Here is a 21,303-nt window from a genome sequence, read left to right on the forward strand (position 1 = left end):
GCTTTGTCATTATGGGGTATTGTGTGTAGATAGATTTTATTTTATTTCATCCATTTTAGTATAAGTCTGTAACGTAACAAAATGTGGAAAAAGTAAGGGGCCTGAAAACTTTCCGAATGCACTGTACCTATGCAGGCTAGCTTCTTTTCCTTTGCTAGCCAGCCAACTAAATCTATCACACAATCACATCAAGCAGCTGAAATGACAGAAAACGATCTACATTTTTGTTTGTTTTACCTTGGATTATATTGCCATTTCTTTGGATATATCCATTACAATGACCCTGATAAATGAATTTGCCTGGCTCAGAGAAGCTGTCAGTCTGTTCACATTCATACAGATCGCACGGTGGAGGTCCCCAAAAACGGCAACATTGATCCACAGGTCGGAGAGGTAGACAGCAAGGTTTAGATAAACCACAACTGTTTCAAACCAAATGCTAGCCTCTGGGCATTGGGAAATATTGAATATGACCTTTCGCGTGTGAGGCGAACGTGATAACCACTACACTACTGAAACTACAATACAAAAAGAGGAAGTCGTGGAAAATATTAGGAATGCCCACAAGTCTACCTCACATAATATCCCAAAGTGAGTACCACAGAAAGAGCCATAATACCCATTAAAAACTAGCGGTCAAACAGGAAAATGGTTCCAATCATTTTTCCACCCTTCATGTTCCCCACAGGGGATTTTAAAAACACTTAAAATAAGGGCTGTGTTTCTTGTCGGCTTACCCTGGAGTGGTAAACTATTTGAATCATTATGGACCTCAGACCACACGTAGCAGGAATGTATTCAGAGCGCCCAAGCTAGCCACACATGCAGAGTGCGTTACGCGACTAAAAAAGGTAAGTCTGAATACCAAATACTGAGAAGTGCGAAGGAAAAGCATGAATTCCAAATTGGGACCGAGCCCTAAGTGAATAGGCTTACTGTCCAATTTGTTAAAAAGTGTTTCCGCCCGGTCTCGAACCGGGGACCTTTCGCGTGTTAGGCGAACGTGATAACCACTACACTACAGAAACCTGATGAGTGGAATACTAAGGGTGTGGCTGACTTTGGCTGGGTGGGGCATTTATCGCTCTCAGAACCTATTGAAAATCAGAAATTACTTAGTCCATTAATTAAGCAATAAGGCTTGAGAAGCCGGGAATTATGAGGTATTTTTAAAATATTTGTTTTATTAATAAAAACTATATGTTATCGCTTTGTCATTATGGGGTATTGTGTGTAGATAGATTTTATTTTATTTCATCCATTTTAGTATAAGTCTGTAACGTAACAAAAATGTGGAAAAAGTAAGGGGCCTGAAAACTTTCCGAATGCACTGTACCTATGCAGGCTAGCTTCTTTTCCTTTGCTAGCCAGCCAACTAAATCTATCACACAATCACATCAAGCAGCTGAAATGACAGAAAACGATCTACATTTTTGTTTGTTTTACCTTGGATTATATTGCCATTTCTTTGGATATATCCATTACAATGACCCTGATAAATGAATTTGCCTGGCTCAGAGAAGCTGTCAGTCTGTTCACATTCATACAGATCGCACGGTGGAGGTCCCCCAAAAACGGCAACATTGATCCACAGGTCGGAGAGGTAGACAGCAAGGTTTAGATAAACCACAACTGTTTCAAACCAAATGCTAGCCTCTGGGCATTGGGAAATATTGAATATGACCTTTCGCGTGTGAGGCGAACGTGATAACCACTACACTACTGAAACTACAATACAAAAAGAGGAAGTCGTGGAAAATATTAGGAATGCCCACAAGTCTACCTCACATAATATCCCAAAGTGAGTACCACAGAAAGAGCCATAATACCCATTAAAAACTAGCGGTCAAACAGGAAAATGGTTCCAATCATTTTTCCACCCTTCATGTTCCCCACAGGGGATTTTAAAAACACTTAAAATAAGGGCTGTGTTTCTTGTCGGCTTACCCTGGAGTGGTAAACTATTTGAATCATTATGGACCTCAGACCACACGTAGCAGGAATGTATTCAGAGCGCCCAAGCTAGCCACACATGCAGAGTGCGTTACGCGACTAAAAAAAGTAAGTCTGAATACCAAATGCTGAGAAGTGCGAAGGAAAAGCATGAATTCCGAAATTGGGACCGAGCCCAAAGTGAATAGGCTTACTGTCCAATTTGTTCAAATGTGTTTCCGCCCGGTTTCGAACCGGGGACCTTTCGCATGTGAGGCGAACGTGATAACCACTGCACTATGGAAACCTAATGAGTGGAACACTAAGGGTGTGGCTGACTTTGGCGGGGTGGGACATTTATCGCTCTCAGAACCTATTGAAAATCTGAAATTACTTAGTCCATTAATTAAGCAATAAGGCTTGAGAAGCCGGGAATTATGAGGTATTTTTAAAATATTTGTTTTATTAATAAAAACTATATGTTATCGCTTTGTCATTATGGGGTATTGTGTGTAGATAGATTTTATTTTATTTCATCCATTTTAGTATAAGTCTGTAACGTAACAAAATGTGGAAAAAGTAAGGGGCCTGAAAACTTTCCGAATGCACTGTACCTATGCAGGCTAGCTTCTTTTCCTTTGCTAGCCAGCCAACTAAATCTATCACACAATCACATCAAGCAGCTGAAATGACAGAAAACGATCTACATTTTTGTTTGTTTTACCTTGGATTATATTGCCATTTCTTTGGATATATCCATTACAATGACCCTGATAAATGAATTTGCCTGGCTCAGAGAAGCTGTCAGTCTGTTCACATTCATACAGATCGCACGGTGGAGGTCCCCAAAAAACGGCAACATTGATCCACAGGTCGGAGAGGTAGACAGCAAGGTTTAGATAAACCACAACTGTTTCAAACCAAATGCTAGCCTCTGGGCATTGGGAAATATTGAATATGACCTTTCGCGTGTGAGGCGAACGTGATAACCACTACACTACTGAAACTACAATACAAAAAGAGGAAGTCGTGGAAAATATTAGGAATGCCCACAAGTCTACCTCACATAATATCCCAAAGTGAGTACCACAGAAAGAGCCATAATACCCATTAAAAACTAGCGGTCAAACAGGAAAATGGTTCCAATCATTTTTCCACCCTTCATGTTCCCCACAGGGGATTTTAAAAACACTTAAAATAAGGGCTGTGTTTCTTGTCGGCTTACCCTGGAGTGGTAAACTATTTGAATCATTATGGACCTCAGACCACACGTAGCAGGAATGTATTCAGAGCGCCCAAGCTAGCCACACATGCAGAGTGCGTTACGCGACTAAAAAAGGTAAGTCTGAATACCAAATACTGAGAAGTGCGAAGGAAAAGCATGAATTCCGAAATTGGGACCGAGCCCTAAGTGAATAGGCTGACTGTCCAATTTGTTAAAAAGTGTTTCCACCCGGTCTCGAACCGGGGACCTTTCGCGTGTGAGGCGAACGTGATAACCACTACACTACAGAAACCTGATGAGTGGAATACTAAGGGTGTGGCTGACTTTGGCTGGGTGGGGCATTTATCGCTCTCAGAACCTATTGAAAATCAGAAATGACTTAGTCCATTAATTAAGCAATAAGGCTTGAGAAGCCGGGAATTATGAGGTATTTTTAAAATATTTGTTTTATTAATAAAAACTATATGTTATCGCTTTGTCATTATGGGGTATTGTGTGTAGATAGATTTTATTTTATTTCATCCATTTTAGTATAAGTCTGTAACGTAACAAAATGTGGAAAAAGTAAGGGGCCTGAAAACTTTCCGAATGCACTGTACCTATGCAGGCTAGCTTCTTTTCCTTTGCTAGCCAGCCAACTAAATCTATCACACAATCACATCAAGCAGCTGAAATGACAGAAAACGATCTACATTTTTGTTTGTTTTACCTTGGATTATATTGCCATTTCTTTGGATATATCCATTACAATGACCCTGATAAATGAATTTGCCTGGCTCAGAGAAGCTGTCAGTCTGTTCACATTCATACAGATCGCACGGTGGAGGTCCCCAAAAAACGGCAACATTGATCCACAGGTCGGAGAGGTAGACAGCAAGGTTTAGATAAACCACAACTGTTTCAAACCAAATGCTAGCCTCTGGGCATTGGGAAATATTGAATATGACCTTTCGCGTGTGAGGCGAACGTGATAACCACTACACTACTGAAACTACAATACAAAAACAGGAAGTTGTGGAAAATATTCGGAATAACCACAAGTTTACCTCACATAATATCCCAAAGTGAGTACCACAGAAAGAGCCATAATACCCATTAAAAACTAGCGGTCAAACAGGAAAATGGTTCCAATCATTTTCCCCCCTTCATGTTCCCCACAGGGGATTTTAAAAACACTTAAAATAAGGGCTGTGTTTCTTGTCGGCTTACCCTGGAGTGGTAAACTATTTGAATCATTATGGACCTCAGACCACACGTAGCAGGAATGTATTCAGAGCGCCCAAGCTAGCCACACATGCAGAGTGCGTTACGCGACTAAAAAGGTAAGTCTGAATACCAAATACTGAGAAGTGCGAAGGAAAAGCATGAATTCGAAATTGGGACCGAGCCCTAAGTGAATAGGCTTACTGTCCAATTTGTTAAAAAGTGTTTCCACCCGGTCTCGAACCGGGACCTTTCACGTGTTAGGTGAACGTGATAACCACTACACTACAGAAACCTGATGAGTGGAATACTAAGGGTGTGGCTGACTTTGGCTGGGTGGGGCATTTATCTCTCTCAGAACCTATTGAAAATCAGAAATTACTTAGTCCATTAATTAAGCAATAAGGCTTGAGAAGCCGGGAATTATGAGGTATTTTTAAAATATTTGTTTTATTAATAAAAACTATATGTTATCGCTTTGTCATTATGGGGTATTGTGTGTAGATAGATTTTATTTTATTTCATCCATTTTAGTATAAGTCTGTAACGTAACAAAATGTGGAAAAAGTAAGGGGCCTGAAAACTTTCCGAATGCACTGTACCTATGCAGGCTAGCTTCTTTTCCTTTGCTAGCCAGCCAACTAAATCTATCACACAATCACATCAAGCAGCTGAAATGACAGAAAACGATCTACATTTTTGTTTGTTTTACCTTGGATTATTGATAGAGGAATTCTAAATTCCTTTATGCTTTAATTGCCAAAACCAATTTCGCACTCGTTTCTAATTCATTAATGATGTGTAAGTTCATTAATTATGCATGAAGTAGATCGAGACCAGTCTCAAAAGCCAGGTAAGAGTGTTTAATTCCAGAGAGTACTGAATGCATACACACATTTCCACAGGTTATAAACTGAAAATGACGTCAGCGTTTTCCAAACGTTCCGTTTCACAAACAGAGGGCCCCTCTAGCTCTCAAGCCTTCGCGTTATCAGCACGAAGTCAAGGCCAGTCAGCATAAATCAACATTCCCGACCATTTGGAGATGGCCCGTTCCCACCACCTGGAGATTTGTACAACTGAATGAACTAAGGAACAGACCTACATTGTTACTAACTCCTGACTACATTATATACAATTGGGAAAGGGAGCAAGAGGGAAAACTCACATGTACAGTACATTATAGCATTTGGACTAGTCAGTTTCTGATTGGAATGTATACATAATTAGTCATTTCAACCATTTTTTCCTCTATCAATCCTCCCTTTGATCAAATATTATACATTCAAATCTACAAAATAAAAATATTATTATAAATGTTTACCCGACTCTTCACCCATCATTAATCAAATCTAACCTTAACTCCAACTGTTTTTAAACCTACATCAGAATCATAACTCCTCTTTCAGGATTTTTTCTTTTTTTTCTTTTTACAATCTTTATTAAAAAACAGTTTAATCATTGAAACAAATTACAATCTAATTCCCCTTCATCTCAACGCTATTCTCATCAAACATAAATTCCCCACAATTGACAGATCCAGATTCGTCCACTTCCTCTGTAGACATGCCTTCAGTCCACCATGGGTCAGAACCTGGAAACGGCCCATAACGCACCATCTGTAGTGTCATTGATCTCTCCAGAGTCCTGGAAACAATAACTTTCATACATACACGCAATCAACCACGTACGTACAAGACTAACACAGTCACACCGGTTAAGGTGGCCCATAACACCACATTTTTCCATAAATACTGTCAACCCAATTTAGTTCAGAGAAGTATCCACCCCAGAGTTTCTGCCAACCCGTGAGCCAGGGTGGTCAAAACAGCTGAGGCTTCGGGCACTGATTCGTCCGGAGCTGTGCTACCTGGGACGTAAGACATGGTCCTGATTACCATGCCCACTTCCTCCTTTTATCTAATGCAATTCTTTTCTGTCAGGTCTTCCAGCTGGTTGCTTTAGTCTGTTCTACAAACCCTTTAATAACCCTTCTGGTAACTATAATTAATCCAGTCTACATTCTTATTGAGAGTAGACCACTCTAATCCTGCTAGTATCTGATTTCTTGCCTTGAACTCATCCGGCACACCTCGTGGAACCCCAATGTTATCAATATATACTCTTTCGCCAAAAGACCTAGATGGAGCATCTCTTCTCTCTCGTTTTGGCTAACTTCATGTCTTGGTGTTGTATGAGTGTAAAAGGCATTCCTAACCAGTCCAATCAGTCGGCAATACTGCACAAACTCATTCCCCCGCACAACCACCAGATGTCGACACTGGCCCATTTTATTTTATTGAAATCCCCAGAGTTCAACCAGCCTGTCAATTCAGACATGGTCTCGTCAGTGGTCATATTCTCTGTACCAACTTGGTTCCTGGGGATATAAATAGTGCAAATCAATACAACTGTCATTATTTGGCATTCCTGCTTTCATGAACAGCTTTACCATACATGCCATTCCCTTAGGGGAATTAATTCCGTTCAGTGGAAAAGGGATAGTTGTTAACTGGGGTTTAGCGTTCGCACAGGCATAACATTCTTCTTTAGCCACTGATCCACTCCAACCATAAGTTGGACTCCCCAAACCCAGTCTCCACCTCTATAACTTCTTTGAGGTCTTTGGTCTGAACTATTCGTACTGATCCTTTACCCTGGATGATTACACTAGGAATAGCCGTTGTTTTAGAGGGATTGGTTGAACTTCGGCCAATCATATTCTCCTTATCGACTCTAACTTCTGCCACCTGGAACGGTACCATAGTATCAGTTGAAAACTGGTCGAAGCCCACATACCATAACCCGAGGTCCTGAGTATTGACCGCCTTAATGTTAATTCGCACCTTTATACAATACTTCCTCTGCTCGGGAACACAGTCCAAAACGCCAACCCTTACTATACTCCACCTGATCCCACATTGAGTGTATGGGTTTACGTAGCCATCCCTTTCAGTGTGAGCTATGACCTGTCCACGATCAATATGGGAACCTGCACTGATATCTCTTCTATTTTGGAACAAAATCCTCACCGTCTAAACCATGGGTCAAATTACCACTCTCCGCATATCTAGTAGGACGTGCTGTATCAGGAATACGTCACCCACGATAAGACAGCTCAGACGAACAGCTTCCATGTGAAACCCCACCCTTTCCCCGAGAACACATCACTTAGCAAGAGCCAGACACATCTTCACTTCTATGAACAAAAACAGGGGTGACAGGACAGGGAGGGTTACTTCATTCGAGAGATGGCCCCCGGAATTCTGTTAATTCCAGTTCTCCTCCCGAACACTGTTTATTTGTTCGACAGTGATTATGTATCTTACCCCCCCGCAGTGCGATATGAATCCGGGTGGCCCACGGGACTGGATTGAGTGTCTTCACCTGTAGTTCACCTGTAGTGCGTAAACTCTTGGACATACAGGTTTGGTTAATAAAACAGTTTCTTATTCGTCAAACCAATTAACACATTTTTTTTTATTAGTTAATTATCCCGTAGGTCACATCCTATTCTAGAACACTATTTACCCATCCCCCTTTTGTTACCTGGCTCTGCCCAGGTAACGACCTTGCCTTATTCTTATACAATGACTTAGATAAGATTTAGTGAATTATCCTTATGTCTGAAATTCCATTTAGGAGTGTCCCTTTCATTTTCCACATGTCCAATTCTCACTTTTGTCTCCACTCAGTAACTTATCTACCCACTATGTTATCTTTGCTCGTCCTGGCCCCCCTTCTAAAACTTCTCTGCTCTCCAACCTTCAAGGTCTCTGCAGTGCGGGGGAGGGCTCTTCTAACTGCCCGTGGCTGTTTTTCACATTCCCAAATTTGAACTACATGCCTCACTGTTTGTCTTTCTAAACTCATGGATTTTCTTTTGGAAAGAACATGTCTATGAGCGGCTTTTCTCTAAAGTCCTTAATCAATCTATCTTAATCCTAACAATAATCCTAAATCATCATAGATGTCCTATATTCCTGTTAAATATAATACTATTTAAAAACTTATAATCTAATAAATGCTAAACATATTAAAAATCCTTCCTACACTAACAAGCCCTCTCCTTGGGGACCCTCAGTATTCTATCTGACAATAACATGGATTTAATATGTGTTTGCAAAGTGTGGAATAAAACTTTGGTCATGGATAACAGAGTAAAGCAGAACAAAGCATTCTTATAACCCATCTGGTCCTCTCAGCTATTCCTATCCAGCACCAGGTGGGCACCATGCCACCCTTCACGACAGGGAGAACAAACATACATGGGTCATCCTCAGTCAGTCTTATCCTCCCCTGAAAGCATGCTTCACCTCAGCCTCTCCAACTGGAGCATCAAGCAAAGGCATCATGCCTGAAGCCTTCACCACATCTGTAACATACTTCTTAAAACACGGTATGATGCAAGCAGCACATCACATCAATAACAAATAATACAAGAATTAGGGTCAGAAATCCAGTAACCACCATACCAGTATACTTACCAAACCAGGCTCCCAACCAGGTGGACAGTCAGACTCCTCTACCCCCGCCATGGTCCTCATCTCAGCAGATAGTGCATCAAGCCCATTAAGGCCCTTAGATATACTACCATCTGGACTGGTGTTATTAGGGATATACGTACAACATTGTTCACCGAACATCTTGCAGACTCCCCCCTGACTAGCAAGAAGCATATTCTAAGCAAGTCTATTCTGTATAAGACAGCCACAAATTGTCCCTACCATCAAAACCAGTCTCCGTGCCTAATTGATCAATAGCTGAATAGTCTAACATTAATTACCTTAATGAGATTTTTAACACAGTGGTGGCAGGTTCGGTCCAGGGGTGGTAGAGGAGTGTGTCCGGCCCCGGTTCGTCTGAGACCTCTGGTTTTGGCAGTACCTTAATAGAAAACACACCCACCGTGTCTGTCCCGGTCCTTTGTAGTCCGGGGGTGTAAGTGCCTGCATCAGAGAGCTTAATAGTTTTGATGGTTAGTAGGATTTCATCACCTTTACAAAGTTCAACAGTGCTCCCAGGTTTCCCCCATATCATGGAAAACCTATCCACCTTTGTGGGATTCCCTATGCCATAAGGATATCCTCTTCTCCAGTCCCAGAACTGTCCCAAGTTGGTTATCATGTAATCCCCATACGGACACCCTCCCCCATTACACAGGTAATGTCCCCCGTCTTTTGACACTCCTGTACACGGGTGTTAAAATCAAATTAAAATACCTCAATTTCTTCCCTGCCCTGTTGGCTCAAAATATGTTATCTTCCCCCTATTTATTCTCAATGATGAATATGACTTTCTCTCTGTTACAATACCAACTCCCTAATAGCCCATTCAAAAAAAAATTCACAGCTAATGTTATAAGACAGAATCCTGAACCACTTTCTCATTTGCGGTTCAAACAGTAATTCTGAACCCTCAACAAACTGCTTCATTTCTAATGAATCTACCTTAAAACTAGTAACTCAATATGACCCCATTCATTATACAAATGACTCTCCCCTGAGGCTGATCAGACCTCAGAAGCCAGTCATGATAAGGTCAAAAGGCCATACCATTTTAGACATAAAGATCCCTTTATCCTTACAATAGAAATAGTCACCTGTATAATTCAAACCCATAAAAAAACATCTCATAAGGTTCCATATGTGAGCGTGCCTCTTTAAAATCTCCTTGCACTAAAACAAATCGTTCTAACAGTTGTTTTATATATATATATATATAATTTGCAGACCTTTTTCAATTTGGTCGTTTAAAGCTGCTCTCTCCCCCAAAATTATAATCCCAGGAGGCCTCTAAAAGTGAGACACCACATCCCTAACTATCATTCACTAATGCTACCTCGAATCAGAAACTCAATAAGTGAACTATAACTAAAACCTAATGATTATTCCCCTTTGACTCAAATCATTAATCATAAGTTTTAAACATCGTCTACGGATATGTTTACTTAAATGACCATGCTACCTTTAGATACAATTAACCCGATAACATTATTATCCAATGCATTACTTTTTCTCTCTGCCGCAAATGTCGTACATTTCACAGTGTAAGGAATCCGTAATTTAATCCCCGATATTTAATAAATATGCATTCGCATTCTCTCATGGCTCCTTTAATTTACTTATTTTGGTTAACTCTCATCCGTTCCGGAACAAAGAGTTCTATCTAAAACCCGCCAGAACACACTGTTCAACTAAGTTAAATCAAACCCTAAAATTGACTATAACCAATAAACAAATAAACAAAACACTTTTATCTCAACTTCTGAAAGGTTACTCGAAGCCTCGATACACACACTAACAGCCATACAGTTTGCTCCGTTATTCCCAGTCCCTGGTGACAAAAGTGTCTCGCTAGTGACGTCATCATCAAGCGCTCAACCTGCCAATTCGTAGCGACTTCAAATGGATTGTAAATAATTCTTGTTCGATTAACCAAACCTAATTTATCACATCTGTTCTAATCCTGAATTATAATTTACCACCCCAACCAACATCTCTAAATTCGCCAATTTTATAAAAGCTTTTCGATGGGCATAAACCATAATTGTCTCTTTGTTATCATTTAGAATCCATTTTGCTCTAAATACCTGTCTCGTCTTTGACTTAGTATTTTAATTACAACTCTATTCCCAATACGTTATTCACTTGTCTAATTACAAACTCAGACCAGCATTAGTGAGTGCTCGCCTTAAAAATGCCTTGTCTCTGGGAACAGGGAAATCCCCTTAACCCAAACATTTACTCCTACAACGACACCCAATAATTCTTATGATCCCTTCACGTCGTTCGTTTTAAATCTCTTGATGTATCATGTAACTTATTTTTCTCTCTTCGAATTGTCGTCCCACAATATTTTTTCCACTGTCATACACTCAAACCACTGTGATTACCGTGCACTGTCCTCCCCTGAAAGCATGCTTCACCTCAGCCTCTCCAACTGGAGCATCAAGCAAAGGCATCATGCCTGAAGCCTTCACCACATCTGTAACATACTTCTTTTTTCTTTCTGCAGCAATGTCAGTGAAGATATCGATTGACATGTCCACGGTGCTTGGAACGATTGAACATCATGTGAGTGTTTTGTGCTTTACTTGTGAGCATAACAGTCTTCCAAACTCTTGACCATGCTTCAGTTCAAATCTTCTGTAGTTCATCTGCTGTGTCTTTCACATTCTGTCTTCTTCAGTAGCGACAGCTAACTGATGACGAGTTTTTACAAATGAATATAGTGCAAAATGAGATCAATTCATTTTTTTTAAGAGAAAATGAAAAAATAAGACTTCAAAAAGAATGGAACTCATTTATTTTGAGTCAAATGATGCAAAGGTACGTGAATCAAAGTAAATTAATGTTGAAAATACCCATTCAAATAGATCAGTTTTCAACTAGAGAGATTGAGACGCAGCGTATCCGTCTCCATCCTATAACCCCACCCACTTTGCCAAAGCGTATCCGTCTCCATCCTATCCGTCTCCATCCTCCACAACTGCTTATGTTACCCCTCCATATCTGCAGTGAAAGATGGTGGACCTAGATCGTTTTTGTCAAACCATGAGACATACCTATAATCAGTCTTCTCACAAAAACATCTCTAGCTTCCGGACCGTTTGACCTACAAATTCCCATGACCACTCTCTGGAAAGGGGAGACCCTCACGAACACGGTGGTATTCTCAATTTTCCTCTACATCCCCCACAAGTGTCAGGAGACTCGTGTGAAGTCAGAACAGTCTATGTGCCAACTTCTGTTTGTAGAATCCAAAATCTTTGGGCTTCAAAGTAATGTGACCCCACTTGTCGCAATGTTCTCCGTTTTGCCCTACGTTCCCCACAAGTGTCACGAGCCTAATCTGAAGGTAACCTGTACTGATTAAAATGATAGATGTTTTAACCAGGGACCTCTCGCAACCTAAGCCATAATCATACACCTAAACCAACGATCCGTTTGGTCAAAGAATTATCACTTTCCACAAAAATGACGGTCAAGATATGAATCGATGTCTCCATGTTGCTAATGAGCTGCACATAGCATTGGTGGTATAGTGGTGAGCATAGCTGCCTTCCAAGCAGTTGACCTGGGTTTGATTCCCGGCCAATGCAGAGCATGAGAAAATCATTTGTTTTAGGGGCTGGATGTCATTTCAAGTGTATTACATTTGAATCATTATCATTGTTCGTGGCAGTTAGAATTGCTCCTACATTCTTCAGTTTATCTAAAATAATAAATGTTGTGCGACATTGAACCAACAAGTGCATATCAAAATAGATTTGCAGTCCATCGCCAAAACCATTCAGCCATCCTTGTCCTGCGCCCAAGAGGTGATAGTTGGCGTTCCGACCAGTGGCCCAAGATCTGCCTGTCTGAGCTTGTTCAAGGATCTGCAAAAGGGCTCATCCGGGATTTGAACCCGGGACCTCTCGCACCCTAAGCAAGAATCATACCCCTAGACCAACGAGCCTTATGCCAAAAGTTTTTTTCTTTTTTCTTTCTGCAGCAATGTCAGTGAAGATATCGATTGACATGTCCACGGTGCTTGGAACGATTGAACATCATGTGAGTGTTTTGTGCTTTACTTGTGAGCATAACAGTCTTCCAAACTCTTGACCATGCTTCAGTTCAAATCAGCTAACCAGCTAGATCTACTGTCTCTATTATATTATGACAGACCAGCTAGATCTACTGTCTCTATTCTATTATGACAGACCAGCTAGATCTACTGTCTCTATTATATTTTGACAGACCAGGTAGATCTACTGTCTCTATTAAATTATGACAGACCAGCTAGATCTACTGTCTCTAAAATATTATGACAGACCAGGTAGATATACTGTCTCTATTATATTATGACAGACCAGGTAGATATACTGTCTCTATGTCTCTATTTTATTATGACAGACCAGCTAGATCTACTGTCTCTATTATATTATGACAGACCAGCTAGATTTACTGTCTCTATGTCTCTATTATATTATGACAGACCAGCTAGATCTACTGTCTCTATTATATTATGAGAGACCAGCTAGATCTACCATCTCTATTATATTATGACAGACCAGCTAGATATACTGTCTCTATTCTAATTTGACAGACCAGGAATATCTACTGTCTCTATTCTATTATGACAGACCAGCTAGATCTACTGTCTCTATTATATTATGACAGACCAGCTAGATCTACTGTCTCTATGTCTCTATTATATTATGACAGACCAGCTAGATCTACTGTCTCTATTGTACTATGACAGACCAGGTAGATCTACTGTCTCTATTATATAATGACAGACCAGCCAGATCTACTGTCTCTATTGTACTATGACAGACCAGGTAGATCTACTGTCTCTATTATATAATGACAGACCAGCCAGATCTACTGTCTCTATTATCTTATGACAGACCAGGTAGATCTACTGTCGCTATTATATTATGACAGACCAGCTAGATCTACTGTCTCTATTATATGACATTCCAGCTAGATCTACTGACAGACCAGCTAGATCTACTGTCTCTATTATATTATGACAGACCAGCTAGATCTACTGTCTCTATGTCTCTATTATATTATGACAGACCAGCTAGATCTACTGTCTCTATTATATTATGACAGACCAGCTAGATCTACTGTCTCTATTATATTATGACAGACCAGCTAGATCTACTGTCTCTATTATATTATGACAGACCAGGTAGATCTACTGTCTCTATTATATTATGACAGACCAGCTAGATCTACTGTCTCTATTCCATTATGACAGACCAGCTAGAACTACTGTCTCTATTATATTATGACAGACCAGCTAGATCTACTGTCTCTATTATATTATGACAGACCAGCTAGATCTACTGTCTCTATTATATTATGACAGACCAGCTAGATCTACTGTCTCTATTATATTATGACAGACCAGCTAGATCTACTGTCTCTATTATATTATGACAGACCAGCTAGATCTACTGTCTCTATTAAATTATGACAGACCAGCTAGATCTACTGTCTCTATTATATTATGACAGACCAGGTAGATCTACTGTCTCTATGTCTCTATTTTATTATGACAGACCAGCTAGATCTACTGTCTCTATTATATTATGACAGACCAGCTAGATTTACTGTCTCTATGTCTCTATTTTATTATGACAGACCAGCTAGATCTACTGTCTCTATTATAATATGACAGACCAGCTAGATCTACTGTCTCTATTATATTATGACAGACCAGCTAGATCTACTGTCTCTATTATATTATGACAGACCAGCTAGATCTACTGTCTCTATTATATTATGACAGACCAGCTAGATCTACTGTCTCTATTATATTTGACAGACCAGCTAGATCTACTGTCTCTATTATATTATGACAGACCAGCTAGATCTACTGTCTCTATTATATTATGACAGACCAGCTAGATCTACTGTCTCTATTATATTATGACAGACCAGCTAGATCTACTGTCTCTATTATATTATGACAGACCAGCTAGATCTACTGTCTCTATTATATTATGACAGACCAGCTAGATCTACTGTCTCTATTATATATGACAGACCAGCTAGATCTACTGTCTCTATTATATTATGACAGACCAGCTAGATCTACTGTCTCTATTATATTATGACAGACCAGCTAGATCTACTGTCTCTATTATATTATGACAGACCAGCTAGATCTACTGTCTCTATTATATTATGACAGACCAGCTAGATCTACTGTCTCTATTATATTATGACAGACCAGCTAGATCTACTGTCTCTATTATATTATGACAGACCAGCTAGATCTACTGTCTCTATTATATTATGACAGACCAGCTAGATCTACTGTCTCTATTATATTATGACAGACCAGCTAGATCTACTGTCTCTATTATATTATGACAGACCAGCTAGATCTACTGTCTCTATTATATTATGACAGACCAGCTAGATCTACTGTCTCTATTATATTATGACAGACCAGCTAGATCTACTGTCTCTATTATATTATGACAGACCAGCTAGATCTACTGTCTCTATTATGTTATGACAGACCAGCTAGATCTACTGTCTCTATTATATTATGACAGACCAGCTAGATCTACTGTCTCTATTATATTATGACAGACCAGCTAGATCTACTGTCTCTATTATATTATGACAGACCAGGTAGATCTACTGTCTCTATGTCTCTATTATATTATGACAGACCAGCTAGATCTACTGTCTCTATTATATTATGACAGACCAGCTAGATCTACTGTCTCTATGTCTCTATTATATTATGACAGACCAGCTAGATCTACTGTCTCTATTATATTATGACAGACCAGCTAGATCTACTGTCTCTATTATATTATGACAGACCAGCTAGATCTACTGTCTCTATTATATTATTTGACAGACCAGCTATATCTACTGTCTCTATTATATTATGACAGACCAGCTAGATCTACTGTCTCTATTATATTATGACAGACCAGCTAGATCTACTGTCTCTATTATATTATATTATGACAGACCAGCTAGATCTACTGTCTCTATTATATTATGACAGACCAGCTAGATCTACTGTCTCTATTATATTATGACAGACCAGCTAGATCTACTGTCTCTATTATATTATGACAGACCAGCTAGATCTACTGTCTCTATTATATTATGACAGACCAGCTAGATCTACTGTCTCTATTATATTATTATGACAGACCAGGTAGATCTACTGTCTCTATTATATTATGACAGACCAGCTAGATCTACTGTCTCTATTATATTATGACAGACCAGCTAGATCTACTGTCTCTATTATATTATGACAGACCAGCTAGATCTACTGTCTCTATTCCATTATGACAGACCAGCTAGATCTACTGTCTCTATTATATTATGACAGACCAGCTAGATCTACTGTCTCTATTATATTATGACAGACCAGCTAGATCTACTGTCTCTATTATATTATGACAGACCAGGTAGATCTACTGTCTCTATTATATTATGACAGACCAGCTAGATCTACTGTCTCTATTATATTATGACAGACCAGCTAGATCTACTGTCTCTATTATATTATGACAGACCAGCTAGATCTACTGTCTCTATTATATTATGACAGACCAGCTAGATCTACTGTCTCTATGTCTCTTTTATATTATGACAGACCAGCTAGATCTACTGTCTCTATTATATTATGACAGACCAGCTAGATCTACTGTCTCTATTATATTATGACAGACCAGCTAGATCTACTGTCTCTATTATATTATGACAGACCAGCTAGATCTACTGTCTCTATTATATTATGACAGACCAGCTAGATCTACTGTCTCTATGTCTCTATTATATTATGACAGACCAGCTAGATCTACTGTCTCTATTATATTATGACAGACCAGCTAGATCTACTGTCTCTATTATATTATGACAGACCAGCTAGATCTACTGTCTCTATTATATTATGACAGACCAGCTAGATCTACTGTCTCTATTATATTATGACAGACCAGCTAGATCTACTGTCTCTATTATGACAGACCAGCTATATTATGATGACAGACCAGCTAGATCTACTGTCTCTATTATATTATGACAGACCAGCTAGATCTACTGTCTCTATTATATTATGACAGACCAGCTAGATCTACTGTCTCTATTATATTATGACAGACCAGCTAGATCTACTGTCTCTATTATATTATGACAGACCAGGTAGATCTACTGTCTCTATTATATTATGACAGACCAGCTAGATCTACTGTCTCTATTATATTATGACAGACCAGGTAGATCTACTGTCTCTATTATATTATGACAGACCAGCTAGATCTACTGTCTCTATTATCTTATGACAGACCAGCTAGATCTACTGTCTCTATTATATTATGACAGACCAGCTAGATCTACTGTCTCTATTATATTATGACAGACCAGCTAGATCTACTGTCTCTATTATATTATGACAGACCAGCTAGATCTACTGTCTCTATTATATTATGACAGACCAGCTAGATCTACTGTCTCTATTATATTATGACAGACCAGCTAGATCTACTGTCTCTATTATATTATGACAGACCAGCTAGATCTACTGTCTCTATTATATTATGACAGACCAGCTAGATCTACTGTCTCTATTATATTATGACAGACCAGCTAGATCTACTGTCTCTATTATATTATGACAGACCAGCTAGATCTACTGTCTCTATGCCTCTTTTATATTATGACAGACCAGCTAGATCTACTGTCTCTATTATATTATGACAGACCAGCTAGATCTACTGTCTCTATTATATTATGACAGACCAGCTAGATCTACTGTCTCTCTATTATATTTTGACAGACCAGGTAGATCTACTGTCTATTATATTATGACAGACCAGCTCTATGTCTCTATTATTATGACAGACCAGCTAGATCTACTGTCTCTATTATATTATGACAGACCAGCTAGATCTACTGTCTCTATTATATTATGACAGACCAGCTAGATCTACTGTCTCTATTATATTATGACAGACCAGCTAGATCTACTGTCTCTATGTCTCTATTTTATTATGACAGACCAGCTAGATCTACTGTCTCTATTATATTATGACAGACCAGCTAGATCTACTGTCTCTATTATATTATGACAGACCAGCTAGATCTACTGTCTCTATTATATTATGACAGACCAGCTAGATCTACTGTCTCTATTATATTATGACAGACCAGCTAGATCTACTGTCTCTATTATATTATGACAGACCAGCTAGATCTACTGTCTCTATTATATTATGACAGACCAGCTAGATCTACTGTCTCTATTATATTATGACAGACCAGGTAGATCTACTGTCTCTATTATATTATGACAGACCAGCTAGATCTACTGTCTCTATTATATTATGACAGACCAGCTAGATCTACTGTCTCTAAAATATTATGACAGACCAGGTAGATCTACTGTCTCTATTGTATTATGACAGACCAGCTAGATCTACTGTCTCTATTGTACTATGACAGACCAGCTAGATCTACTGTCTCTATTATATTATGACAGACCAGGTAGATATACTGTCTCTAAAATATTATGACAGATCAGCTAGATCTACTGTCTCTATTATATTATGACAGACCAGCTAGATCTACTGTCTCTATTATATTATGACAGACCAGGTAGATATACTGTCTCTATTATATAATGACAGACCAGCTAGATCTACTGTCTCTATTATATTATGACAGACCAGCTAGATCTGCTGTTTCTATTATATTATGACAGACCAGCTATATCAACTGTCTCTATTATATTATGACAGACCAGGTAGATCTACTGTCGCTATTATATTATGACAGACCAGCTAGATCTACTGTCTCTATTATATTATGACAGACCAGCTAGATCTACTGTCTCTATTATGTTATGACAGACCAGCTAGATCTACTGTCTCTAAAATATTATGACAGACCAGCTAGATCTACTGTCTCTATTATATTATGATAGACCAGCTAGATCTACTGTCTCAATTGTATTATGACAGATCAGCTAGATCTACTGTCTCTATTAAGACCAACTAGATCTACTGTCCCTATTATATTATGACAGACCAGCTTGATCTACTGTCTCTATTATATTATGACAGACCAGCTAGATCTACTGTCTCTACTATATTTTGACAGACCAGGTAGATCTACTGTCTCTATCATATTATGACAGAGCAGCTAGATCTAGTGTCTCTATTATATTATGACATACCAGCTAGATCTACTGTCTCTATATCTCTATTATATTATGACAGACCAGCTAGATCTACGGTCTATATTATATTATGACAGACCAGCTACATCTACTGTCTCTATTATATTATGACAGACCAGCTAGAGCACACACAGCTTACTGCTATTACATTGCTATAACTGAGACAACGTATTTTCACAGTAAAACATGTTAGGGCCCATACAGGATAGCTCCCACACCCACACACACAGCACACACACATACACACACTAACTGCCGAGGACACACAGATAAGACATACACCCACACATTGCGAAGAGACACAGCCTTGACTTGCAGAGACAAGCACACACACATAATCTCCCTCTTAGCTGAACATTGTGTGACGGGGAACGGCACGACGAGACTCAGAAGGATGACGGACGGCTCAACAGGACCAATCCAAGAAGACAACAACTCAACTGTGGCCAACCAGAAGACCGGGACTTCCAGTCTCAACCTACTTTCTGTACTGTACATAACATGCTTGCACTCTGTTATCGGGGCTTCTTTCTGCTGGTTCATTGTGGGCCGAATGAATGAGCCCGTATACGTTGTACCAGATATCTTTACTCTGAATAAACTGTCGCTTGTCATACAATTTACCACCTTGGCTGAATCGATCCTTGACCGACTCGCCCTATCTACATATCCCATTATCAACACTAGCAAAGGAAAAGAAGCTAGCCTGCATAGGTACAGTGCATTCGGAAAGTTTTCAGGCCCCTTACTTTTTTCCACATTTTGTTACGTTACAGACTTATACTAAAATGGATGAAATAAAATAAAATCTATCTACACACAATACCCCATAATGACAAAGCGATAACATATATTTTTTATTAATAAAACAAACATTTTAAAAATACCTCATAATTCCCGGCTTCTCAAGCCTTATTGCTTCATTAATGGACTAAGTAATTTCTGATTTTCAATAGGTTCTGAGAGCGATAAATGCCCCACCCAGCCAAAGTCAGCCACACCCTTAGTATTCCACTCATTAGGTTTCCGTAGTGTAATGGTTATCACGTTCCCCTCACACGCGAAAGGTTCCCGTTCGAAACCGGGTGGAAACACATTTTAACAATTTGGACAGTAAGCCTATTCACTTAGGGCTCGGTCCCAATTTCGGAATTCATGCTTTTCCTTCGCACTTCTCAGTATTTGGTATTCAGACTTACCTTTTTTGTCGCGTAACGCACTCTGCATGTGTGGCTAGCTTGGGCGCTCTGAATATATTCCTGCTACGTGTGGTCTGAGGTCCATAATGATTCAAATAGTTTACCACTCCAGGGTAAGCCGACAAGAAACACAGCCCTTATTTTAAGTGTTTTTAAAATCCCCTGTGGGGAACATGAAGGGTGGAAAAATGATTGGAACCATTTTCCTGTTTGACCGCTAGTTTTTAATGGGTATTATGGCTCTTTCTGTGGTACTCACTTTGGGATATTATGTGAGGTAGACTTTTTATAATGCTATTTCTGACTTTGTTGACTAAACAACATGGCTATCTATTTGGGTTGTTTTGGAAACTAGAACTAGATAACTAGTCTAAAAGGAAGGAAACTAGAACTAGTTAACTAGTCTAGAAGGAAGGAAACTAGAACTAGTTAACTTCTAGAAGGAAGGAGACTATAACATTTGATCTGTTTCAACAGTCCTTGGATTTTCTAAACCTTGCAGGTCTTGTTTTCCCCAGTGTATTTATCCCTGTGTTTCAATCTCTTGCCAGATTGTCTTGTATGTTTCAGACTGACAAGTCATGAGCTCCTTTTATCAGTCCTCCCGGTTTTGACCCTTGCCTGTTTCTGGACTCTGTAAAACCAAAAATGCCTGACCATTCTGCCTGCCTGACCATTCTGCCTGCCTTGACAACGAGCCTGTCTGCCACTCTGTATTTTTCCACATTCCACCTGATAGATTTAGTTGGCTGGCTATTTTGTTAGCCTGACCATTCTGCCTGCCTTGACCATAAAGCCTGTCTGCCACTCTGTACCCGCCTGTAATGACCATTCTGCCTGCCTTGACAACAGCCTTTTGCCACAAATATTTTCCACCTACCTGACCATTCTGCCTGCCTTGACAACGAGCCTGTTAATGGACTAAGTACCCACCTACCTGACCATTTGCCTGCCTTGACAACGAGCCTGTCTGCCACTCTGTATCCACCTACCTGACCATTCTGCCTGCCTTGACAACAGCCTGTC

General features: G+C 39.4%; 6 non-coding genes across 6 annotated transcripts; 1 reads left to right on the forward strand and 5 right to left on the reverse strand.

Moving 5' to 3' along the window:
* Positions 1-955: 955 nt before the first annotated feature.
* trnav-aac (transfer RNA valine (anticodon AAC)) lies at positions 956-1,028 on the reverse strand. Its single transcript has one exon. It is a non-coding gene; the product is annotated as a tRNA-Val (tRNA).
* Positions 1,029-2,166: 1,138 nt separating this feature from the next.
* Positions 2,167-2,239, reverse strand: trnav-cac (transfer RNA valine (anticodon CAC)). The gene has a single exon. It is a non-coding gene; the product is annotated as a tRNA-Val (tRNA).
* A 1,137-nt stretch (positions 2,240-3,376) lies between these two features.
* On the reverse strand, positions 3,377-3,449 carry trnav-cac (transfer RNA valine (anticodon CAC)). Its single transcript has one exon. It is a non-coding gene; the product is annotated as a tRNA-Val (tRNA).
* Positions 3,450-4,583: 1,134 nt separating this feature from the next.
* trnav-aac (transfer RNA valine (anticodon AAC)) lies at positions 4,584-4,655 on the reverse strand. Its single transcript has one exon. It is a non-coding gene; the product is annotated as a tRNA-Val (tRNA).
* A 7,737-nt stretch (positions 4,656-12,392) lies between these two features.
* Positions 12,393-12,464, forward strand: trnag-ucc (transfer RNA glycine (anticodon UCC)). Its single transcript has one exon. It is a non-coding gene; the product is annotated as a tRNA-Gly (tRNA).
* A 287-nt stretch (positions 12,465-12,751) lies between these two features.
* On the reverse strand, positions 12,752-12,823 carry trnap-agg (transfer RNA proline (anticodon AGG)). The gene has a single exon. It is a non-coding gene; the product is annotated as a tRNA-Pro (tRNA).
* Positions 12,824-21,303: the final 8,480 nt, after the last annotated feature.

Source organism: Oncorhynchus nerka, unplaced genomic scaffold, assembly GCF_034236695.1.
Source record: "Oncorhynchus nerka isolate Pitt River unplaced genomic scaffold, Oner_Uvic_2.0 unplaced_scaffold_1197, whole genome shotgun sequence".
In the NCBI taxonomy this organism is placed as follows: domain Eukaryota; kingdom Metazoa; phylum Chordata; class Actinopteri; order Salmoniformes; family Salmonidae; genus Oncorhynchus; species Oncorhynchus nerka.